This window comes from Vespa velutina, chromosome 20, assembly GCF_912470025.1.
Source record: "Vespa velutina chromosome 20, iVesVel2.1, whole genome shotgun sequence".
NCBI lineage: Eukaryota > Metazoa > Arthropoda > Insecta > Hymenoptera > Vespidae > Vespa > Vespa velutina.
In genome coordinates, this window is record NC_062207.1 from 3,209,280 (window position 1) to 3,237,177 (window position 27,898).

The following is a 27,898-nucleotide window of genomic DNA, read 5'->3' on the forward strand; positions in this document are numbered from 1 at the left end:
TACGCTAAAGATCTTTGTCACAATATTAATATATCCTTATTAAGATAATTAATATATCTTTTAACATACAGGATCTTCCAATATACCAATCGACTCGCAAAATAAATGATTTCCAAGTGATAATGTTAACGAGTCGTAATTGTATCGAAAATAAAAGATACTCGCATAGAAAATAATCGCAAGTTTGTTCGTGAATATTTTCCTTCCCACTTTTTTCATATTTTCAGCGCTGTTTCTATAAGTATCGACTCATAATGATTAATTATCATAGTTTGGAATAATAAAGTATTCATTTTGACAATTTCTAAGTTCATATATCATATTTTTATTGTTTCGATATTTTCGTATAATAAATCGAAAAATGAAAAGTTTTGCAGGTGGCCATTGCGTAAGTGGTTCACTGCGCATGCGCGGGACCACTGTGGTCTCCTTTCTACTAATGACTCCGCCATTTTGAATTCATCTGTGGTCGTGTCTTAACGAAAGATCTGTCGTCCCATTATTTACAGGTAATTAGTATATTTTTTCTAAGGTACACCCATATTTTATATACCAATCGATTGGCGAAAATGCAATTTCCACGTGTGAATGTTCGCAAGTCTGGCCATCTTCGCATTTAAAAGATATTCGCAAAAATAAAATTTGCGTCTTGGCTTCATCCACGGAGCTATAACGTCATACATATTTTTGGTATTTTCCAGTTCGATTTTCGCGATATCGATAATTTTCTCGTCTTCTAACTATGTTCTAATTAATAATCTTTGCATTGATTAATCGTATTAGATGTATTTCGTCTTATATACGATTTTCATATATATATATATATATATATATATATATATATATATATATGTATATAAGTACACTCACACACGTAACATATATATGCATATAGATATCTCTCTTACATATCGATATACATATCGATACCTCCTACATACATACACACACGCACATAATTAATTTTATATTGTATTAATATCGATCTAATATTTTTCAGTCTTTTAAGGAGCCTACAAACTACGCAGTGAAAAAACTACGCTACCCTAGGAATGACGTAATCATCGTACAGGCACACGTAAGTCTACTTATATACGCACATAGCGAGATTCTTAATAAAGAAAGATAACATTAGGATATAGATAATAACTTTAGTTTCCCAACATCAATTCTCGAAACATCCTAGACAATGAATAGTCTCCAACGAACAACAAAACAAAGAGACCTTGAGAGAAGCCTATGTAAACGAAACAGAGGACGATCGAGAGATCGTCCTTGCCACGACTTCTCTCATTCTTCCCTACTTTCGCTCATGTAGTTCTCATTGATACACGTAGCTGTCTAGACGTATTAAAATTTGCTCCTGCTAGGTTAACTCCGAGTCGTCTAACTTTTCATTAAAACGTTTTATAAGTTTGATTTATTAATTCCATTAATTAATACTATTTTATATCATACTAGATTTCAATATATATAGCTTTTATATATTGAATACGCAGATCAAATTAAACATTATATATATACTATTTTATATCATATTAGATTTCAGTATATATAGCATTTATGTATTGAATATCACATACAGATCACATTACACATTTTATATATGTATATATATATATATATATATATATATATATAGATATACATATTCATATATATAAATACACTTAATTACATTTAATATTAATAATATTCTTGAATTTTTTCAGGTTGCTATTCATCGTATTCAACTAATTAGTGAAGACCGACGCATTCGATAGCAACTGTGACATATTTTCTGCTGCTCTTCGCATATAGATAAGTAAATTCATCTTCAAAAATATTAAACTAAATTTCAACTGATAAAAGGTTAAATATTAATTCTAACAAATCATTTGTCGTGTTATACTCCTTAATATGCTGTATAATATGCAGGACATTTATTATATAACATTTTCTATTTTTCTGAATAAATTTAAACATGGATCTCTATACGCAGCTACCTCCAAGTGGTGAGATCCGGTAATCGGTATTGCATACGTTTATGTATTTTACATTATGCAACGTATGCACTGCCGAGCCAATGGCTGACGTTCGATGCATTAGAAAATTTTTCCAAACATGTTTTATTGAATTTTAAAGAGTATTAAAAAGTATAGAGATTAATGAAATACGCGTTTAATTAATATAGAATATAATTTCAAGATACGTTTAATCGTTCAATCAATATCATAATTTCATTTTATTGCTCCTTGTCTAGTTTTACCTTAATGCTATATCTATTTCAATTTATAGGTATCCACGCAATTAATATACTTCTGTAAGCATATCCCTATCGCGATCATATCTATTTTTAAACGATAGATGCAACGCGATTGTTATCGTTTGTTTTTTCTTTATTTATTTTAATATAAGGTTATAAATTTCGCAGTTACATCATTTGAATGTTTTCCTTTGTTTTTTTTTTTTCTTTTTTTTTTTCCTTTTTATTATTAATACATATAAAAGATGGTAGTTCGGTTTTACGATTTTAGACCATGGGATTTGAATAATACGATTTTCAATATTATATAAATTGTAGAATTATAAATGTCATAGCTTGCTTTAACCATTTTTATTTAACAGGTCTTCAGTTGCGATCGCGAGCAATGCGATCTTAGAGTCAGTGCTTGTGCGAAGTAATTTGTTTTGCAGCCGTATTGGTTGCTTTAAAAATAATATAAAATCGCGAATTAGAGTCAGTGTTGTTCGCCGATTGGAAATTTTCGGTCGTGTTAGTCAATCAAAAAGCAAGAATTTATTTCATATTCTTGTTAAAACTATTTGTTCGCCGTGTTGTTAGAATCATTAACACACTTTCGGCCAATTTCGGTGGAAGAGGATTGCGTTGCGAAAAATATTGTACTGGTCGAAAGTGTGAATATAAAAGTTCATCCTCATCATCTTTATCGACGAATGTAAAGCTTCGTCTGGATACAATCACACGTTAGTACATTTCTTCATTCTAATCATTACTTCTCGTTCATCGTTTAAATCATATTTTTCAATCATTTTCATTCATTGAACGTATTCCATTGATATGGAGCATATAATTAAACGTCTTTTGTGACTCTTTTTAATTACAGATTAATCAACGATTCAACGTTCCAACAATAATTTCAACCAACTTCACGACATCATTCGACCTACGTCGAGGGGGACGAGTGTTTTGGAGCCATCGCAGAACTTCTTAAGTAGTAAGTGAAAAATTTTAAGTTCCTCTGGTGCCCATCATGCCGAGGATGAAAGGTCCATATCGGCACGGGTTACTGGTTGTATTCGTAAATGTCTTATTGTCCAAAACGAGCATAAGTGGCCGTGATTAAGATCTTTGATTTTATTCACGAGTGGTTCCCTACATGTGTAGTTAGCTCTTTTCTTGTGAATTTTTTATTATTATTATTATATAGATGTCAGGCTAGGGTCTTCTTGTTTCAATATCGTTTAATTAACAGTGCTATTAATTAGCACTTTTTTTCTCTCTTCGTCTTTGCTCGCGATATTAGTAATGAAATCGGGCATTAATTTACCCGATTTCGTTCAAATAAAGCATATAACGTGGTCTACGTTACATGCATTGCTTCGTACTTAGTCTATTTAATCGCGATTTACTTCGATATTTCGATATATCGATATCGATATCAAAAAATGAGCAAGAAGACAAACCCCTTCCGCGACGGATAGATTCTGTCAATCAAGTGGTGGATCATAATCCCGTTCTTTCATTAGAACAGCCATTTGATGAAAGGAATCGTCCGAGGTTGTTTTTTATATAAATTAAATATTTCAATAAATTAAACATTTTTATAAATATATTCTCTTAATCCTATTTCATAACCGCATAATGTGTATGTATATATACGAGATATATACATATTTCATACCTACATGTCAACACAGCTACCGCGGGTCGCTCAAAGGCCCTTATGCGGTGTGCAATGTAATAGAGTTGTATAAGGTTTTTTGCAACTCTAATTTTACCACGACGTGGTAACTATTATAATTATTATCATCATTATCTCCCTCCCCCCTCTTCCTCCTTTTGTTTGAGTCCTTGCTAATAAGGTAAGCAATGAGACTCGTAGAGTCACAGCCCGTTTAGGCCTAGTTTATAAGTTAATCATTTTTTAGTTCAGGATTTTCAGCACTAATTATACTAATACCCGTTTCTCCCCCCCATGCTTTCTGCGTTCTCATCTATGCGTTTGCCCAGGTGTTACTCGTATGGGTGAGAAACGGTCTGCGTGGGTTTAGTTTTAATTTTTTTCCTTTTGGCGGCTGTCATTGTGCTGGTGATTGCACGATGTACCTTGCACTTGTATGTGCGTTTTAGGTGGTGTATTGTACATCGTTTCGCGATAATTTTTTACTTAATAATAAATAAATAAATATCTTATTATATTAATATCGTTTTGCATAGCTGCCACATTTTTCTGTGGTAAATTTGAAATACTCGTATATATTACTAGTATTCATGTATATACTAGTATGTACTAGTATTTTTGCTTTAGTCATATATGCAATAATCATTAGCCGTGGCAGTCGATTACAGCAATTGGTACGTACTCCTAATATATTAGAACAATACGCGTTTGAACTGGGGTGTCGGAGGTGCCCCGGGGCATACTCTCTAGTGTAGGCTTTTGCACCCTGGTGGAATGTGAGAGAACCGTGGAGTGTATGTGTTGGTGTGAATGCTTTGCACTTTTTAAATATAGATGATAGGCAGGCAGGTAGCATATCTTTTCTGAGTGAATGTCAAAATTTATTTTAAATAAGTAGGTAGGGACCGGAAGACACTGGATCCGATTCTCACTTAGGAGTGGGAAGTCCCGTCTCCGGGGATTCGTGAAGTTTCAGCAAATTTTACAATCATTCAGCATGTCTGAATTATTTTTTTTCCCCTTTTTTTTCCCTTTTTTTTTCTTCTTCTTCTTCTTTGCTGACACTTTGCATCGCGCGATATATCAGTATAAAACAGTTCGAAAAACTTTGCACTCAATGAGAACATTAGATTCCATATCTTTTGAATTTAGCAAAGGATTTTGAACTCGTTCGATACTTAGTTATAAATTAACGCTTGCACTTCGCGATTCTTGAAATATTTATGAATCTACATATTTTTTTTTTTGATCCTGAAATTTCATAACTGCATAATTTGTATGTATATATACGAGATATGTACATATTTCATACCTACATGTCAACACAGCTACCGCGGGTCGCTCAAAGGCCCTTATGCGGTGTACAATGTAATAGAGTTGTTTAAGATATTTTGCAACTCTACTTTTACCACGACGTGGTAACTATTATGATATGATCACCATCATCATCATCCTTCTCCTCCTCCTCCTCCGTTTGTGTGAGCCTTTGCTCAAATTAGAATCTACTTAGATACTTAAAATGGAAACATTACAATTCTCGTGGTTTTAACTTTTTGCCAAAACTTTTTTCCTCTTTTAAGTGCAAGCAGTTAATCTTAGTTTTTAATAGATTCAACGATTAAAATGAATATCATGTTTGCTGGAGCATTCGATTAAATGTGCCTGTGTACTTGTGCACGGTTGGTGGATTCTTGGAGTCCATTGATTGTCCACAGGCTAGGATAGCTTTACGGGTTAATTCAAATATTTATATATGAATCTTCTATTTTTTTTCTATTTTTTTTTTTTGTTTTAATTAAATAAATAAATGAATAAATAAATAAAGATCGTTAGAAAATCGAGACGCACCCAGGTAGAGTAGAAAACGCAGTTGAGAATACGTGTTGAGATTCGTCAGTGCCGTTTGGGGTGATTCATTCGTGAATTTTGCCATACAACAGTGGTTATATTATTTAGAAGAAGTCGATACTTTACGTCGCAAGCACTTACCGCTCGTTAGGTTAAGTAATAAAAAAAAAAAAAACAAAACAAAAAAAAACAGCCGATGTGTTGTTTACTTCCCAACTCCCTTTAGCTTGCGACTATTGCGTCTCGTTCAATAAGTGCGTTAACACGAGTGGTTTGAGCCTTGTTGCGTAAGGTGAGATGATCAGGTCGGAATTAGGTCGGTTTAGATTAGGGACGATTTCATTCTTATAATATAATCCACTGCGGCATGTCAATTTTTGCGGGTGCGTTGTTTCAAACGGTAGGGCGTTTTTTGATGCGTAAACTTATCTTGCGTCGCACGTAGGGAATGCTCCAATGCAATGGTTAGGGCACGAAGCAAGAAGAGGCTTTATGCCGAAGAGGCCCCCACAAACTGTGGCTCAAGAGGGCAACTATCGACTACAAGTCATTTTTCAAAGATAGTCAAAATGTCGAACTCTTCGTTAATGGCTTGTGGTCTTATCAAAATCCCATTTACCCTTTTACCACGTTGACACTTATGCTCGTAGTAGTTTGTTCCTGAATGGAGATGATGGACCATTCCATCTCCTTACTACGGTATTCCGCACTCGCGTTCGTGAAAAATTAGGATCTTTGCAATTAGAGTCAAGCTTTTGCAGTTAATTAATTAATAGAGTCTTTTCAATTTTTTCTTAAAGTAAAGTCGAGTCATTGAATTTTTTCAGAGTAGAGTCAATTTTTCATTTTGAACTACAGTCGAGTCATTGAATTTTTTCAGAGTAGAGTCAATTTTTCATTTTGGATAATAGTCGAGTCCTTTGCATTTTTTTTTTCTTTTTTTCCTTTTTTAATTAAAGTCGAGTCCTTTCTCTTTTCATTTAGAATTAAAGTCGAGTCATTGCACTTTTCTTTTTAAATTAGAGTCATTGAATTTTTAAAGTTCTAAAGTAGAGTCTTTTCTTAAAGTAGATTTTTAGTTAGAAAAATAGAGTCACGCTCGTTAAATATTGTGTGGACATCCGTGGCCTGCAGCAACATTGCACTCAGGAGTGCACCTGGATACCCAAGCATGTTGATTTTTAATTCAGAATAATCATATATTTTTTTTTCCCTTTCTTTTCATAACTGCATAATTTGTATGTATATATACGAGATATATACATATTTCATACCTACATGTCAATACAGCACTACCGCGGGTCGCTCAAAGGCCCTTATGCGGTAAAAACATTAACCACGAGTTGTAAAATGGCTCATATGTGGTAATCATCATCGTCATCATGATCATCATCATCATCATCGTCATTATTCTTTCATAGTTTGATCCTTATTGTTCTGATTATCCTGATCAATCTGATTAGTCTGATTATTCTGATTATTCTAATTAAAAATCTACAAGACTTGATGAACTCATCGAGGGAGAACATGCCTGCATTCAGGAATGCAGATGAATATATTATAGCAAGGATACACTTCTCATTCAGAATGATCAAAAAGAAATGAATAAATGAATCCACTAATAAAAATACTTAATGAACCAATATTTCTATCTCTCATAATATTCTTCTCAAGAAATTAAAGTTGTCTAACAATAAATAGAGAGTAATTCTTTTTATTCCATATAATAATAATTGACTTAGATTTAAATAGTGCAAATGGATAAAAAAAATTTTGAATCATTCTGATTAGAAATGTGTGAGTATTGCTAAATGGATGAAATGAAAGAAATGGCAGCCAGCACTCAGGAGTGCATATAAATATGTCAAGGTTATACATTTTTATTCCATAATTACATCAATGAATAAATATGAAGTGAGGAAGTTAATAAGTATACAAGAGAAAGTATTTTTATTATACATATACTACATATATATAAATGAAAGTTTCATAATAAATATGAAAGAGAAATAATTAATCATACAGAAGTGATTAATACATTATTTTTTTGCAATAAAAATGCATAAGTCTTGATATATAAGAGAAACGATTAAAATGGCTTGCCTGCACTCAGGAGTGCATATGATAGGTTCACAGTAAGTACATGACCGCACTCAGGAGTGCATATGATAAATTCACAGTAAGTACATGACTGCACTCAGAAGTGCATATGATAGATTCACAGTAAGTACATGCCTGCATTCAGGAAATGCAGATGAACGTATTATAGTAAGAATATATATTTCTCATTTGGAATGATCAAAAATGAATGAATGAATGAATGAATGAATGCACTAAGGAGAGTACTTAATGGACAAACATATAAATATTTTAATTACTACTGATATTTTTTCTTTTTTTTTTTTTTTTTTTCAATACATTAAACTCATCTAACGATGAATAGAGAAAATTTCATTTTATTTCATATAATAATAATAATTAGATTATATTTAAATGGTGCAAATTAATGAAATGAAAATTTGAATCATTCTGATAAGAAATATATAAATCTTGCTAGATGAATGAAATGAAACAAATGGCAGCCAGCACTCAGGAGTGCATAATAAAATATGTCAAGGATATACATTTTGTATTTCAAAATTATCAACAAATGAAATGAGAGACTTAATAAGTAAATATGAAAGAGAAAGAGAGAGAGGGAAAGAGAGAGAGAGAGAGAGAGAAAGAGAGAGAGAGAATTTTTATTATACATATATATATAAAAGTTTCATAAGAAATATTAAGAAAATATAATAAATGATATAAAGATTATTAAGAAATTATTAAACATATATGAAAGAAACATGATTTTTTGGAATAAAAATGCATATGTCTTGATATATAAGAGAAACGATTAAAATGGCTTGCCTGCACTCAGGAGTGCATATGATAAATTCACAGTAAGTACATGCGTGCATTCAGGAATGCAAATAAATATATTATAGCAAGGATATACATTTCTCCTTCAGAACAATCAAAACAATGTGAAATGCACTTATGAAAGTATATAATACATAAATATTTAAACATTTTAATCTTATGATATTATTTTAAAGGAACAAAATTTATCTAATAATAAATCGAGAATATTTCATACTTTTTCTGATACAATAATTTATTTATATTTAAATAGAGTGCAAATGAATATAAAGAAAATTTGAATTAATCTGATTAGAAATGTATAAATCTTGCTAAGCGTGCGATATGATACAGAAATATAACAGCCTTGCACTCAGGAGTGCATAAAATATGTCAAGGGTATGCATTTTTATTCCATAATTACATCAAGGAATGAATATGAAATGCAGAAGTTAATAAGTATACAAGAGAAAATATTTTTATTATACATATATTATATACATATATAAATTAAAGTTTTATAATAAGTGTGGAGAAGAAATAATGAATGATATGACAATGATTTTTTAAGAAATGTGTATTCGTATATTAAATAAATATAATTTTTTTTGAAATAAAAATGCATAAATCTTGGTATATAAATAAAACGAATAAAAAGGCTGCCCCACTCAGGAGTGGGGATGAAAATACTTTAGAATAGGAACAGGCATGCATTCAGGAATGCACCTGGATATTCAAGCATATAGACTTTTCTGTCAGAATGATTTTAAATTTTTTATATGATTATTATTAAGTAATAATTCTATATAATCAATAACCATAATAAATGAGTTGTAAAGCGACTCATATATTGTAACCATCATCATCATCATCTTATTACATAGATTCAAATTATTCTGATTAAAAATCTATAAGACTTGATGGAGTTAGGAAAATTAGGATCTATTAAAGCAAGCAGTGACGATAAAATAAATTCATAAAATAAATTTACAAGAATATATTAAAACTATTTTGTTTCTAATACATTTAATATTTTTATATTCAATTCTTATTTTTCTCTTTCAAATTTCATATTTCATTACTATTTCTTTTAAACATATAAAATACATGGTTTTAAAATTGTGAAATTGTGTTATATTTTTTATAATTTAGTAGATTAAAAAATATCTTATATATAATATGTGCATGTTATGATGTACTATATACATTAGACACTTGATGTAACTGCGTACTTCGCGTTAGTATAAACGTAATAAAATAAAATATGTGTAATCTATCAATTAAATATAGATCTAATCTCGTTATGGATATGGTTATGGCGGTATACAAAATTGTGTATGCATTTTGTAACATCACATAAGGGGCAGTATATATATATATATTTTTTTTTTTTTTTTTTTTTTTTTTTTTGATTATAGCGCGACTTAAATTAATTTTTAATTATTGTGAAATATTCACAATTCTTTTTTTTCATAACGTGTCTTGAATAATTTGCAACATGTATATTTGTAATTTTATTAAACAATTGACAATTTTATGTGTCATTTCTTTTTTTATTTATATATTTGCACATAAAAGCAGCCGCTATATAATAAATTTCGTATTTCTGTTTAAAGGTAAAACAAATTTTCCAATGCATTGAGAATTCGATATGTTAAAGGCTAATTTTCTGCCATTTTATTATTTGTTTTTTGTATTTCGGCATTACAATCTGTGGCTAAAAATATATACAATATAATATATAGAATATGACTTTTATAGTTATTAAATTATCAAAAGTGAAAATATTTAACCATGGATTGTACATACTACTTTCATCTTTCCACACATACCCTTTTATATAGTTTTTTGTTACAGTGAGCTTTATTTGAAAGTTTCATGATTACATATTCCAAAATATTCCTTTGTCAATGGATATTAACAACATTGTCCAAATATCTCTTTATCAATTGATATTAATGACATTGTTCAAAATAATGTCTGAAGGTTTGTAATACTATCATATTTGATATAAAAATAAATTAATAAACATTATAAATGCATTGTATAAAATTGACTTATTTTTCAGGTTTTCCATATGCTCTAATCAAGAAAAAGTCAAACCAAAAGAAGAATGTGAATAAATAATAAATTTTAAAAAATTGGAATTATAGAAAATGAAATGCAAGAGAGAAGTAGTTTGCAATTTTTTTTTCTTTTTTTACTCTTTTTTCTTTTTTTTTCTTTTTTTTTCTTTTTTTTTTTCTTTTTTTTTTTTTTATTTAAAATACTGAAAACATTTCTAATTAAACTAAACAAAGCTTATTTCTGTTTCAGGAAATATCAGTCAAATTGGCAAGATTCGATTCCATTCTTTCTGATCTGTGTTCTCGTTATTATTGTTTTCGTGTGAGTGATTGAATGAGTGTGTGTATGTGTATATTTATATGTGTGAAATAATTATTTTATATATATTTAATTGGGAACTATTTATTGTTTTCAGAAAATAACAACGTTATAAATTTCTTATGTTCACAGATGACTGCTGATTTATTATACAAAATTCACTGATTATTTGATTGCTTTCTTATTTAATTATATATAAGTTTTATTTAATAATTATATATAATTCTTATTTAATAATTATATATAATTATAATTATAAATTTATAATTATAATTATATATAATTATAAATAAGAATTATATATAATTCTTAAAATATTATAAAAATTATAAAATGTTTTTAATATTTTATGATTTTTATGATATTTTAATGTTTACAGATGGCTGCTGATTAATTATCCAAGATTGACATATAATTTTGATTGCTTCTTATTTAATTATAAATTATTTCAGATGTCTTACGTTCACGGATAGCTGTGCTGTTTATACAATATGAAGAAATTACATCATAAAATTATATGTTAGATAATAAGATAATATTTCTATTGCTTTTCAGATAATGAGTCGTTGTCTTTATAATATTATATACTTTTATTATCAAAATTGAATGTCATGCATGATCTTTAAAATAAGATATATAGACTATATCTATAGTAACTACTGATATATAAATATATCTATAGTAACCACTGATATATAAATATATCAGTGGTTACTATAGATATTATACAGTATATATACTATAGTACATCAAAATATTACACGTTAGTAAAATGGGAATAGAATTCCATACAAAGGGCTCTATTCTTTACCGGGTAAGCAGGTCGATTACAAACGAATTCATAAATTTTTATTTAATCTCGATTAATTAGAAAAAAATTTTTGATTCGTTTCGCGATTTGATATTGTTTCTTTTTCCAAATTATAGTAATTATTATTGGATATTATTGGATATATATTATAATAATGATTTTCTTTTACAATTGGCAGTAAAGTAATTCATATTAATAATTAGAGTCATTAGCCCGTGGGTCTCCGTATGCAGCAACCTCCTTGTGGTGAGACCTGGAAATCGATATTAGTTGCGATAAAAGTAAAAAAATAACGCAAGTAATGTCGAGCCAATGGCTGCATTTAAATTCAATCAAAATTAACTATATTCTATGATGTCTTTTTGTATCTCTTTCGGCCTATTTTTTGGATTAAGTTGAATAACTAAACAATACGTTCAGATAATTTCATCGTTCCTGTTAACTTGAATTCAAAAACAGTCCCTTTTCTTCAGAAGTTATGGGCGTGCCTAAAAAGTGGAAGAAAAAAAGACAAGAGAAAGGAACAAACGATGAAACGAGAAATAGTAAAATTGCACAGCAGCTGTATCAAGATAGTCAAAGGGAGATCCACGCATTATCAACCACGAGTACCACCGAGGTGATTGGTTACGCAAACTCGGCCAATGCATTTCTAGCTTCACCATGATCGCCATTCAACTCTCCACGCTCCATTTATTCGTTATCTACCTCTTTTCTCCTATCTATCCTAACATCTTCTTTCTTTCCACTAGCTATTCCAATTTTCTCCCTTCGTTTTTTCCTTTTTTTTTTTTCTTTTTTTCTTTTTTACTTTTTTATTTTCCTCTTTCTCTGTTTTTTGTCCTTACCATGCGCAACACTACCGAAGGTCAAAGGCTTCGACTCGGCTCGATCAAAATGTAGATCACTTTTATTGCCGTGTGAAATTCCACGCAGCTTGTATTTTTATTTCGTGGGAGATAAAAGGAAAAGGGAAAGAAAGATGGTCTATAGATGCTTCTTTTCGTCGGCAAGATCAAAGCTCGAGGTGATTCGACTTTATCGATTTTTTCTCTGAAGAAATTGAATACTTTTAGACCTTTGTTATTATATTCCTTACGAAATTATTTTCGTTAATCTAAAATAGTAATTTGTAAGTGTATAATTATATTCCAATCATCATTTTCCCTTTCTTCATATACCCCTTTCTCCCACCCCCCCCCCTCTCTCTCTCTCTCTATCTCTCTCTCCCCTAGTCAGTTTCTAACATTCTAGTCCTTTAGCATCGAGAACCTATCCTCTAGCTACCTCACCCAATTCCATCCATGTTTCGATCTAATCTCCATTTCCATTCGACGTTGCCTTCGGAGGAAGCTTCGAAATCAAAGCACGTGCGCGCTAAACATCGACTAATCCAACTTGTAAAACAGTCTGGTCTAATCTTCTCGCGATTATTTGATATGTACCCTATTCTTTCTCTTTTTTCTTTTCTCTTTTTTTTTTTCGAATCGAATTCTTTTCTTCGATTTCTTTTTCTTTTCTTATTTTTATTCTGCATCTGTCTGGTAGTATATAATTTTTGATATCTTTTTTAGTATAAGAATATTGAAATATTTACGAGAATAAGTGATATTTCTTTTTACTTTTTCTTTTCTTTCTTTTTTCTTTGTTTTTTTTTTTTTTTTAATCTTTGGCTCTCTCGTTTCACGGTTTATTTTATTCCGATTCTAGCGAATCTTGGAAAGTTCATGTAATATTTCGATGAAGAGAAATAAGGAAGAGAAAGAAATATTATTCGGAGCTTACTGCTTGCAGAGACGCATTTTGTTTTCCTGTCATAATAAATATATAAAGCTCTCTTCATATGATGCTCTCGATTTTTTTTTCCCGTAAAGTCGAATCATCATATTCCCAGTTTTGAGAAAAAATTTATCAAGAAAAATGATCGTTCGCCATTGTCGGGAAGTTTCGACGAATCTCTTAGACAAAAATTTTAGACTTTCAAAAAGGTTTTACCGAAAATAAAGAGAGAGCACGATGAATAAAAGTTTTTCTTTTCTCACGATAATACTCTCGATGAGCAAACGATCATCGACCGTGAAGTAAGCTGATCGTAGCGGCAACTTTTTTATGGATCATTAAGGACCGCATTACGAGTTCTACAGTAGATGAAATTAAAATCTACTTTCCTTCAAAAAAAAAAAAAAAAAAAAAAAAAAAAAGAAGAAGAAGAAAGAGAAACTAGAGAAAAACAGAACGAAATAGAGAGAAAGAAAGAGTTCGAGCATTATCTTTGAGTGGAAACTCGAAACGGCGAATGTCTACGTGACTAACGAAGCTTGTCTTAATTGGATTCTTTTTCCTTTAGTTAAATAGTATAGCTAACTCCAACATTTTTTTTTCTTTTTTCATTTTCTTGCTTTTTATAAATGAAAACACGTGAGAACGACGTTGAGTCGAGTTTTCGCTGAAAGTGTTAGATAATTGATACACGAAAATATTTTTAAAATTATACTCTTATTTGATGTTTGTACATCTTATTTGATTTTTTTCGTTAGAAAATTAATCGTTAATTCATATCCAAAGATTAGGTTTTTATTTGAAGACGAAAAAAATTCAAAGTTAGAGTTAGTTAATTATTCTCGATGGTGTTTGTCCAACGATATTGCTAAAGACTCTCTTGTTAATGAAGAAGTTGATGTTTCCAACGTTGTTGTTCATCCACCAACCGAATTGGACTCCGAATTCATCAACGTTCCATGACTACGTTAACGGTCATGCTATTTTAACCGTTTAGTTAGCGTGCTTTCCACGAGCTCTACAGAACGCGCTCGGCTTTCATTAAGCTCCGCTATATCCCGTGTACCGGGTTGCACAATAAAACAAAAAGTCTGGCATAAACATGCTCATAACGTACAATAATGTGTGCTAGAAAGGATGGATCCAAAAGTGTGTATGTACGTGCGTGCGTGCGTGCGTACATTATCGTATATTTAGTATATAATAGGAATTACATATGTATCATCGAGGAAAAAAGGACACACGTATTAGTATGTGATGCTGTATATAATACAATTTTAAAAGATCTAGTACGAACAATTTTCTAGACGAATGATAGAATAAAAAAGGTGAAAGAACGAGAATAAGTTCTCCTCCTCATATCAAACACGATAAGAATCCATTATTAGATTCGATTATAGGATAGAGAAAGAGAGAGAGAGAAAAGATAAAATTAGCTGACGTGTTTCTAGCTTCGCCGAGAGAAACTTTGATTTTAGCCATTAAAAGAACAATAGAGGCAATATCTCTATCGAAGAAAATGAAAGAGCGAGAGAGAGAGAAAGATTGCATAAGTTTTTGTCTCTTTCTGCTGCATCTCTTTTTCTCTTCTCTTCTCTCTCTCTCTCTCTCTCTCTCTCTCTCTCTCTCTCTCTCTCTCTCTCTCTCTCTCTCTCTCTCTTTCTCTTTCTTTTTTCTTTCGTCTCCTATCACGAAGTGGGTCTCCGTGAATCGACTATTTCCGGTTTCGTCGAGCACAATGCAAGTCGCGTACTCAATGGAAAATGACCATGCACGTCTTCCTTCTCTTCTGATTGGAAAACTACGAATTGCTTTGGAATTGTAAGGCAAGAAATTGTCGAGGACAAGTCACCTCCCTCTCTCTCTCTCTCTCTCTCTCTCTCTCTCTCTCTCTCTCTCTCTCTCTCTCTCTCTCTCTCTCTCTCTCTCTTTTCTTCTCTTTTCCAAGTCTCAAGTTAGAAATTAAACAAAAGAAGAAAAAATGAATCTGATACGCGAGAAACATTAGCAAGATTAAATTTAGCTATGCTGGAGGAAGCTTGAAAAGGACTGTGATTATCCACGAACATACGAAAAGTAGGAGAAAAGAGTGAGAGAGATAGAGACAGGGAGTACGAAAAAATCTCGTATTTTCTGTTATCATCGTCCTTCTCTCCGACACGTTCGCCAAGTCCACGCGTTATCGCGCAACAAACACACTCGGCCTCTTGCGAATCGTTAACATACAACCTTCCTTCTCTCTCTCTCTCTCTCTCTCTCTCTCTCTCTCTCTCTCTCTCTCTCTCTCTCTCTCTCTCTCTCTCTCTCTCTCTCTCTCTCTCTCTTTTTCTCTTTCTCTCTCTCGTCGGTCCGACGTTACATATCTACGAAAAGCAACGCGTTCGTTTTACTGTTCGCTAGAGATAAGCACATTCGCTCTTACGCTGTCCATCAAGACACTTTCAAAGGACGTGCTAGGATTTTTATAATTCCGCACAAATTCTTTTTTCTTAGTTATAATATAGCGATTTGATCTAGATATGTATATATAATCTTAATGGCTAGAAAAAAATAAGAACGACGTTCCGATCGATGGCCTGCCTTCTAACGTTTTCTATAATTTTGTGATTTTTATTTCTAATCCAAAGGTATCCCATTAGACGGAGAGAGATCTAATTATAGAGAAAGAATTACCAAAATCATGAAAATGTCCTAGATTGATGTTTATTATATTTAATAAATATGTGGAATACTTGAAAATAAATGTACCATTATTATATAAGAAACGAAAATGTTAAATCGAAATAAAAATCAAAAGTGCGTTAGTATATTATTACGAGCTACATAAATTAAGTAAAAAAAAAAAATGAAATTAATTATAGATAAACTTTGTTCATATTTGCCATTGATCATTTATAGTTACATGTTGTGTTTATATTCGATGATAATCAAAGTACATATTTGGCTTCTTTTCCGTGTATGTACATTCGTATAAAAAATTTGTATCGCGAAAAAAGGAAAAGAGGTAAAGGTATAAGCGCGTATCAACGAGGTCGTAAAATCGAAAAGACCGTACCGTTTGAGGCTCGATTCTCGATTCTCGAAATACTCGAAAGTTGAAAGAGAGCTTTTTTTAATGCCTTCGCCAAGACGACCGAACGATCGTACAATTTAAAATACAGGAAGCTATAACCAAGAGTTTCTCGCTTGAAACGATGTCCGATTGATTCTCCTTATACTTGTCTTTCTCACTTTCTTTCCCTCTCTCTCTTTTCTTCACTTCGCAAGTACGAGTAATAAAAGACGGAACTGTAAAAGACTATAAACCGCTCGTAAAAAACCACTTCTCTTATGGTTGAATTTAAAAACGACAATTGGTGAATTATTTAGTCTTCTTTTTTTTTAAGTTTCTCCTCGATATACGATGTATAAGAAATTAATAATCTTTTGAAATTTACATGAAAGAACAGTGATCTAAAATTCCTTCGTCTTTTATGTTTCTTTTTTTCTTTTTCTTTTTATTTTTTTTTCTATTTTTTTTTCTATTTATTTATTTATTTATTTATTTATTTTTTTTTTTTTTTTTTTTTTTTTTTTTCCAGTTATTCATCTGCAAGATTTCTTAGAGAGTACCCAGATAATAAACTAAAAAAAGAACTCTCTCTCTCTCCCTCTTTCAAATATGTACTAAACTATTAAGCAAGTTAAAAGAACGGAGTTAAGGCAAGCTATTATAACGATATGAAAGAAGTCACTCCAAGATATCGTTGTAAATGATTAAGATAAAAGAGGAAAGTTGCGAGATGTGTGATTTAAATAAATGGAGAAAGAATGAACAAAGAATGAATATAGAGAGAAGGAGAGAGGGGAGAATAGATGTATATATATATAAGCACGAGGTCGTAAGTTTTAATTGACAGACTAAAATCCCTTCAACTATTATATTTAACTTTCTAGTTATCTTCCATTCCCTCTCTCTCTCTCTCTCTCTCTCCTTCCTTTACATCACTATCGCGATAATAATTATACTCTTTGTTTTATAAATTAATCTCGACTCTCAGAGGGTGTACTCTAGTTGGTGACTCTAACTAGCAAAGAAGAAGAAGATAGAAAGATAGAAAGAGAGAGAGAGAGAGAGAGAGAGAGAGAGAGAGAGAGAGAGAAATAGTTCTTTACTTTCTCTTCAATTAACCGGTAATGGATTAACTGCTTATCTTCTCTCTCAGTTCGCATCGAAATACCAACGGTGCGGCGTCGTTAATTCCAACTCGTCCTCTCGTTGACGCCTTCGAATATTCGACTTTTCAAAGATTTCCTCGAAGATTTCAGCCTTACAATTTATATAACACGACCAAGTATTGCCAACTTATTCGACTTTGTGCGGTAGTTTAATATTAAGAAAGTCAAGAGAAAAAAAATCAATTAAAATGGAAAATTTTTGGAGTAACTTTGTTAAAAAATATTTTATTAGTCCTTTTTTCTTTTTTTTTTTTTTTTTCCTTTGTTTTTGCTCTTTGTTTATCCTTTCTGTTCATTCGTCAATACTTTGATAACTCGGATCACTTGTTACAATAATTAAAAGTCAAAATAACCTCGGAGGTCAAATTGGAGATTTTGATCGTAATAGTTAGAATATATGATGACATTTAAAAATGACTCAACGATGAGTTTATTAATTAAAAATATCGTGTTTTTTCTGAATGCAATTTTTTCATAAAAGGTTTTTTATAGAATATATATATATGTTAGCGATTTCTCGATATTATTCAAAATGCATACCGATGAAATGAAATTTTGTCGTACTTGTATTAAACCTTGAAAATTATCTGTCTGCAAAGCGAGAGAAAATGAAAAATTACATTCGATGAAAAACTCTATGTGACGTCCGCTTTGCGAAATAAACTTTAGATTGAAATGAATTTTATACGAGCCGTGTTGTGTCAATTGTACGAAACGTTTTCTCGTTAAGGTATCATCGAAATCAAAGATCATTTATTTATTTTATATTTATTTTTTCCTTTCTTTCCTTTTCTTTCATTTTATTTTATTTTATTTTCTTTTATTTTATTTTATTTTATTTCTTTCTGATTTCATTTCCGTGTCTTTTCAAGACACGGAAGATTTCCCGAGAACGTTATAGAATATCGTCGGGAAACGATTTATCAGAATTTATATCTTCGCGGCCGAACGATTTGCTTCGAAAGAAACGTCACTTGTAAAATTGATATTTCTCGATAAATGTGTATTTGATTACTTTACTTTACGGGAAACCGAACACTCGTTAAGATCATGACGATCCAATGTAGGATAGATAAAAGCGAGAAAGAATATCATAGTTATGTTCTTCATATTATATAACTCGATTAATCCATGATAAAAAGATGAAATTATTTCGAAATTTTTTTTCTCTTTTCTATCGAGTATTCATTTCCCTCTTTTTTCTATCCACTTTCATCCTCTATACCTTTGCAATCTTTTAGCTTTCTCACTTATATTTCTTTTTACGTCACATTATCCCACGAAACTCATTTCTGTGGAATAGCAAAAGAATTCGTTTAGAAAAATACATGTTCGATTTATATCTAACGTAGTTAATTAACAAAATAAACTGAGCCGGCACCTTACTGCTTTCTCATTTGGAGCATTTATCGCCTAAGGGATCCTTTCTTGCTTCGTACCTTCGACGAGAAAAAGAGTATAGACGCTAAGGAAAAACTCAGAAATCGGAAAAACTCAATGAGATCCCATTCAATTTAAAGGAAAGTACCGTAGAATGGCGAAAAAAAAATTCAACGAGAAATAAAAATCCATGAAAAACATTATAAATTTATGGACAACAAAAAAGTCTTCCGATATATTCCGATAACAAAAAAGGAAAATAAAAAAAGAATAAGAATAAAAGATTGCAAGTGAGATTTAAAGCTTAAATCGTCAGGAGATTTTCATCGTGATCTTGACACGAAGATCATAAGCCGATTCGCATGAAGATCATAAACCGAACGATCTAATCTCGAAATTCTGAGGAGCATACAGGTGTCATGGCAATTTCAAGAGATAGAGAGAGACACAGAGAGTGTGTGTGTGAGAGAGAGAGAGAGAGAGAGGAAGAAAGAGATTGTAACAGTCAAACCGACAGATATCAGACTAAAACAAGAGAGAGAGAGAGGGAGAGGGAGAGAGAGAGAGGGAGAGGGAGAGAGAGAGAGAGAGAGAGAGAGAGAGAGAGAGAGAGAGAGAAGGCAGGAGGAACGAACATGTTCCTGATTCAGTATTCACTATCCCTCTTGATCCCAGCCGATCCTTCATTTAGATACACAAGCTCCGATACGCCGAGAGATATCGGGGATGCGTTATGGACAGGCTGATCCTGACACACGATGCGCATTACGCAGGAACACCTCAGTACGCATATATATACATGGACACATCCACACAAATAGGAATACAGTCGATCCCTTTCTGTCACGTCCTTCTGTTTCAGGATATTTCACTTGGTTGTCAAGTAAACCCAACCAACACCGTTCAAAAGTCAATCGTGTTCTCACTACTTGACGATATTACTTTCAAAGTCGAAGATATCAGGCAGAGATTTTCATTGATCGTTTTTCTATAAACGATCTCTAAGGAACAATCGTATAAGATAAAATTATTTTAACGCTGAAGTGAATGAAAAGTATCATCCATGGACAAGCCTCACCCAGGATTATCATTAAACTATTTGTTTGTTTTTCATGTCGTATTTGAGAAGAAAGAAAAGTAACAACAGTTTTTCTTGAAAAAGCTAAGGGCTCATGTCACGTACGGTACTTCAGAAACCTACATGCCGCATATCATTATACAGAAAACTCGAGAAATACATCTTCCTTACCACTTTACATGTTCTTCTCCAGCTGCTACCTCTATTTCGTTCAACGTTCCTTCTTCTCTTTCTTTTACTTCTGTCAAGATAAAAGTGGATATAGGTGAAGAAAATTTTGAGATGATTAATGTTAATCGTTAATTTATCGCTCGGATCAATTTCCAAAGAAGCTTGACAAGTTGTAGTTAATTAATTAATAATTCTGATAGGATTATTCGTGGATACATTTGTCGAAGAAAAATAATAAAATCTCATGGGGATTGTCCATTGTGAGTGGAAGAAGAAGAAGAAAAAAAATGAGAAAAAAGAAAAGAAAAATATCGGCCAGGCGTGATCGCATTCCGGGAAAAGGGATTCGACGATTATTTTTCTCCTTCGACATCGAAATCACGGTTGGTTATGGTAGAACTGCTCCCCTGATTGTCATAAAGTATCCTTTATTGCTCGCTTATTGCTGTTTAGGTCTGTTCAATGGGTTCCGTGCTTGGGACGCACATGCTTTAGCAAAGATCTTAACAGTCTTCGTCAATTTCTACCTTTTTTAGTCTCTTTCTCTCTCTCTCTCTCTCTCTCTCTCTCTCTCTTTTTTCTTATACGAAACTACTTCCAAATTCTCGGGTTTATGCGAATGCTCCTTGTTTTCTTTATAAATGATAAAAATGATTGAATCACATAAAGAGAAATCATAGAAATAATCAATTATTTTCTCCTATTAAATATTACTTTGTTTTATAAATAGAGATTTGGTTTATTAATAGATATTTTCTTCTTAATATTATACATCGAGTCATTGTTTATTATTAATCGATTATTTCGTATAGAAAATGAATGACATATCGAGAAAGAAATCTTTCTTAAAAGTATGTACGTATGTATGCTAATGATTGATAAACATCAATACGTAGTAGTAACTACAAAACGTTTGCCAAAGTAAATACGACAATTACCAGCATCATAGAGGCTGAGTCGAACATTTCAACTGTGATCGCGGCCAATGTGTAATCTCTTACGAACACGTTGATCGTGTAAATACCGTGTCCTCGTTAATTAACATTACGATAACTATTAGAAAAGCAATCTAGCGTAACTTTATTACGGTATTCTCACGGACATAAAATGCCAAGACCAAAGGAAACATTTACACGTACTAATAAATTTGATGGAACTGTTCAATTTAATTTAATCATATGGACGATTTGTTTATTGAAAATATATTTATAGTACTATGAATAGATGATAGATAAGATTAGGCTAAAGTAATTGTTTGTCAGATCTGATAAAAAGAATCCATTATCATTGATGAAAATTCATTCTAATGTTGTTCTTAATGTTATTGAAAAACTTATCAGTTTTAATTTAACAATGAGTGATTCTTTTTTTACTTTTTTTTATTTTTTTTAATGTATATAGCAATGATTTCAATCTCAAAGTCTTAATTGATAAATAAATTAAGATATTAGGATGAAATTTCACTCATGTATAATCTTTATTATCCAAGGGTTAGTTAACTATTAAACAGATAAATGAAAATATTCAAGGATAAAGGGTTGAAGTTGAGCTCCATTAATTCAAACGTGTCTAAAAGACAGACTCGACCCTTAACCTCTAGGAGTCTCGAGGTCCTACCGTCGTTGTCTCCTAGAATAATCGTTAGTAGTAACGATATATCTTTGCTTTAGCTATGTGAGAATATCAAGCGTCTGCGCTTACCCAGCTATGGGGGGATGCTTAATTAAACGTTGGTGTTAATTGCCGAGGACTTCGCGTCAACCTCTCGACCCCGTGCAATTCCGCATTGCGATGCAAGGAAGAACTCACTCCCGTCTTCTTTCCTCTCTTTTCTAGTCAAAAACGGACGATGTACGTCCCCTAAATTTACGTCTTTTAAATATATCTAGGATATACTTTTATTTTATCACTAACAATAAATAATTAAATAATAAATAATTGATATTAATAAGTACGGTATAATACTTAATAAACTGATAACTTAATGTACGATTAATAGATACACAAACAACTTATTTTTAAATAGTGGTAGTATTTGATCGGAATATTAAAGCAACTTTAAGGTCAAACTTATCTCAAATTTGAAAAACAAATTTCTTTTCTCAAGTTTCGCCAAAGTTTTTCTTTTGGTATAATTTGTGAACGAGAATATCGTGCATTGACCGAATTATGTCGAAGCGTATTCCGTTCATAAATCGCATTAAAGCCCGAGATCAAGTGGGCAAAGTTTCGAAACGAAACGAGAAGTACGATTTGACGATATTTCGCGCCAGTACGCGTCGTTGCGTGATTGGATCGTCAGCCGTGCACGATATCACGATATCACGATATCACGGTGAAAATAGAACAATAGACCTTTCGGATTTGCTGCGATAATATTCGCACCATCGAAATAACCTCGTTTTACGTTCGCTGATCGTCCGACCAGAAGCCGATCGTCTAGCAATTGAAAGCCTATGCAGTCAATTATAATTGCACCCAGTTAGATTCGATCGAAATCAATTAATATTTTCTCTCGAAAAGAAAATAAACTATCAAACATCAATTATTCAGACTTGGTATATCTTATTAATCCTTTCTAACTCAATTTTTTTTTTCTTGTGCTTAGAAAACAATTATATAATATGATGGTTTTCAGTATTCGAAAAGGGACAAAAAAAAATTTTGTAACGAGATAAAGTAAAAGGAAATTTTTTTTAAATATAAATCTATGGGTGTGCAATTTCAAAGTTACAACAGCTTTTTATATATAGAGGATTGAAGATCGAATTTATGAATGATCTATAAAATTACAATTTCACGTTTCAATGACGGCAATTTTCGAAAATCAACGTGCTGTTTTAACGTTTGCACTCTAACAACCACCCTCATGCTTTTCATATTTCGTGTATACGTGCGTGCATACGTAATATTCACATGCCACTTTCATATAGATACATGTACGTATATGTGTATATGTATATGTGCGTGTGTATATATATTTATATATATATATATATATATATATATATATATATATATATATATATACACAGCACGCAAACAGTTCAACTGTTAGGCGAAACGATAATAAATTAAGCTCAACGAGAACTCGGAATTGAATCAAACGCGGTAATCTCTAACGCAATTGATTCCGGAATGCAAACACCTCTCAAACACGAGAAAAGTAGGATGGTGGTAGAGGTTGTCCATGTGTAAGAGTAGGGATATGATTTTCGAAGTGTGCTCGGTCAGAATAAGGGAAATTGGGTTAGACTGGTAGAAATATATATACTATATACTATATACATATATATGTGTATGTATATGTATATGTACATTGGTCGATCGATAACAAAGATAATGATTACATAGATTAATATCGCACTCTGCAATAACCAATAAAATTTTCTCTCCCTTTTTATCTCTTACATTTACTATATTGAATATTTTCAGATTTAACTTTCTCTCACTATTTCTCTATCTGTCTTACTTTTTCTTCTTCTTTCCTTTCTCTTTGCTCATCATTTCTACAGACAGATACATTAATATTCTTACGAAACCTCTTTGCTAAATTTTCATAGGCAAGAATTTTTATTATTGAATTGCAATAATATACAGCTTTTCAATTTAGCTTTTCGTTATTCTCTGGGATTCCAAGCTTTAAAGAGATTCTATCGAGCTTCATAATGCATTAACGATGTTCACATACTGAACAATACGTGACGAGCTTTTGAAATCGCACGTTTGAATGATTAACGTGGGTTTCTTTGATGTACTTACAACAATCTATTCCCATTCTCTCGTTCTGTATTTATTCGATTATTTTGCGAACGTGCTTTTGATAAAATTAAGTCGAGGAATAATCATTCTGTTTCTCGGGGATTTAGGTCGTGACTGACTAAACATACAAAAAAAAAAAAAAAAAAAAAAAAAAAAAAAAAAAAAAAAAAAAAGATAAAATGAAATAAAATAATAATAATAATAATAATAATAAAGAAAAGAACAAACGAGAGATAAAAGCAAAGAGACATAATAGAGTATTTATTTGTTGCAATGAATATATAGCTATGTATTGTTAAAGGTGCTTTACTGCATTTCTTTCTAACAATTGGAAATAAAAAGAGATATCGGTCTACTCGCTAAACTACACTCTAGCATGCTTTTGCTCTTGGCTCTATGTTATTTTTATCGATGCAACGAAGCACCAAATACAAACAACCGAATGGTGTTTACACGTTTCTCTCTGTGTTCATATTACCGAATCGTTCGGTATTAAATATCGTTCTTTCTCTTTTTCTCTCTCTCTCTCCCTCTCTCTCTCTCTCTCTCTCTCTCTCTCTCTCTCTCTCTCTCTCTCTCTCTCTCTCTCTCTCTCTTCCTCTTTGTATAACGAGAATTCGGGAAACGAGGGCGATTTGCCAGGATCTGTTAGATTCACTAAGCAATGACCTGGATAATCCGTCGCGTTTACCATTGCATCTCTACGGCTTCGTCTGTTTGCTAGTTACAAAAGCATTGCTTTACAGCTTCGACTTGTATACGAGTTTGCATTGCATTTATATATTGTCCTGAAGGAACGATCCTTTGGAATTAGCTTAAAATCTCTCTTCGTCTTTTAAAGATTTTGTTAAATCTCTCTTATTCGATTAGGAACTTTGTGTTAGAAGTTGTTATTATTATTATTATTATTATTATTGAAAAATTAAAAGCTTTTAACGAATCAAAACGATAAGAGAACAATGTTGTTGAATTTTGAACGATGAAATAATTCGAGAAGGAGCATTTGAAGTTAGGTGAAAAGTCTTGATTACAATTGGTTCAAGAATACCCTGAATGGAAACGATGAAGAACGTTTAACGCAACGATCCGATTATTCGCTATCAGAATGGGCTGCTAGCTCGAAGCAATTCGAAATAGCTTCCTGCATAGAAATACCCGTAAATGCCCTATGCAGCTTGCGCCCAATTTTCTATGTAAATTTTTCGAGCGAGATAATGCGTGTTCCCCTACGGTCAATCGTCAGGCAGTTTGAGTTTTTGTTAAATAATAAAAAAATGTAGTCAACAAATTTATCGCCAATTCTAAACGCTTGACAAGAAGGAATATTTTCTTAATAATAATGGTATAATGATTAACATTTCTTCTTCTACCACGTTCATATATGGAATATTTAACAGAAGTTGTATCTCGTATACTCATCGATATTAGTGAACCAATCGAACAATATGTCCTATAAAAAATGACAATGAAGAAGAAGAGAAGAATGAGGATCAATTTTCGAAGGTCGTTGCATCGACTTACTCTTGCTTCGTATACGTTAAGCGAAGCGCACCTTCTTTCAACAACATCCTACTCTTACAACGTTCTCGTAAACGAGAATATGGCAAAACGAGACGAAATCGAGGAGAAGGAGGAGAAGAAGGAGAAAAAGGAAGATACTTTAGACACGCAAGATGGAAAACGAAGCACTTCTCGACGTATACACATACGCATGGTCGAGTATTGTACGTACGTACGTATCTACCGAACGATAAAACTCCAGGACTATGAGAAATTAGACGATTTTTCATGAAAATCGTCTTTTCTCGTTCCGCCGATTCTTCTTCTCTTGGAAAAATACGAAGAATTTTTCCAACGATCCTATTGGGAGTCAAGGTATCACGATACGTCTATGTGTAGCTTAGCTAACCTGTATATACATATATATATATATATATATATACAAGTTTTTTTATCGAGATTCCGTTAACTCCAGTGGAAACGCTCGAGGGGAATCCTTAACGTCCCTTACTCCTACATCTTTCTGCTTTTTACTCCTCTTTGTTTTATTATTTTTTTTGTTTTTTTTTTGTTTTTTTTTTTTTCTAACGATACGACGATCTTCAACACCATTTTATCTTCTTCCGAACAATTTCAGGTTTCAACTTATTTTTTTTTTTTTTTTTTTTTAAATCAGATAAAACCTAAATGTAACAACAAGTTGATCGTCGAAAGAAGTCGATCTAAAAATCGATTAAAAAATTCAACAAAAAGAAAAATAGGGAATGGGGAAAAAAATCAAATGTAAAAATATAGATTCAGATCTATGAATTTGTACGTTCATTATACATCTCTTAGTAACAAGTACGTTAGTTGTACGTTACGAACCGATATACACGAGAAGTTTCCAAGAGAGAATTCCACCGTTGTCGTCGTTCCTCCTAAGCTCAGCCGCGTGTTTTGTTACTTACCGAAGATTACCGGCTTACAAGAAACCCGACGGCGGGCTGAAGCCTACATCCACTGTCTCCTCCTCATCCCTTCTTCACTCTGATGCAACCCTTACCATCACCACTACTACTATTGCATTTTCTCTCTCTCTCTCTCTCTCTCTCTCTCCCTCTCCCTCTATCTCTATCTCTATCTTTCTCTCACTCATTCTCTATTTCCATCTACCTTAACCCAACGGGTTAGTCGAAGGCCTTATCACGTTTTCCATTCTCTGTCTCTGTCCAACCATCTCGTAAAACGTGAGGCTATGTAGCCCAAAGAGGAAGAGAGATAAAGAGAGATAGAGATAGATAGAGAGAGAGAGAGAGAGAGAGAGAGAGAAATGGGGATATAGAATAACGTCCTTAAGCGTGCTTACTGTCGGAGACCCAAAATTGGGAAACGATGTAAATCACTTAGGCGACGCACTTGCACGCGCGAGGGACTCTGCATGCGGATCTTCTCTCTAAAACCGTATTTCCCAAGAATTCGTCTCTCTATCTTGCGGAGGAATTTCAAAGAAGCAAGTGCTGATATCTCGACTGGAAAAAGAGATTATCTCTTGTTTCTTTGACCTTCGAAGCGTTTCATATTATTATAATAATATTAATAATATAAATAACAAGACGCGCGGCGATAATGTTATAAAATACGAAGCTCTCTAAAAACTCCATTTTATATATCTTATTTGTGTCGAGGAAATAGAATAAAACAGCGTTTGGAATTTATAACAGAAATTTGTTGAAAAGAATAAAAAAAATTCCTTTCGAGAATTTTCTCGACTTTTCTATTCGCAGTCAAGTACTATTCTCAGACGTCTACCAATTGGAAGAAAATGGAATATTTTATGTATGGAAAATAGAAATTTCTCGTGACTCTAATAATAATAAAATAAAAATAAGTTAAGAGGAGTTCTAGGAAGAAAGTAAAAAATATATATTTATATAAATATATATAGAAAACAATTTTCTTTTTTAATACAAACAATAAATCTTTTAAAGTTGCTTTTCAATCGGGAATATAAGAAATTAGAAAAAAATCTCACGTTCGTAGAAACGGCTGCATGCCACGACAGGGAGGGGCAGTTACATTTACAAGTAGAGATGGAACACGCTCGAACGCGTGTGCACCCTGAACAAAAGAAAAAACCGGAAAAGCGATCGTTTTTTTTTCCTCAGTACCTAACATTTTCAT

General features: G+C 32.1%; 1 protein-coding gene across 3 annotated transcripts in view; it reads left to right on the forward strand.

Moving 5' to 3' along the window:
• Positions 1 to 12,077: 12,077 nt before the first annotated feature.
• LOC124955962 (actin-related protein 5) overlaps positions 12,078 to 27,898 on the forward strand; it is a 36,893-nt gene continuing 21,072 nt past the window's right edge. For 2 of the 3 annotated variants that reach the window (XM_047511182.1, XM_047511178.1), the window contains exon 1: positions 12,078 to 12,466. The gene's annotated coding sequence lies outside the window, so the exon portion shown is untranslated. Of the gene's footprint in view, positions 12,467 to 12,715; positions 12,875 to 27,898 lie in introns of all 3 variants that reach the window. The other variant, XM_047511181.1, reaches the window with a different exon arrangement.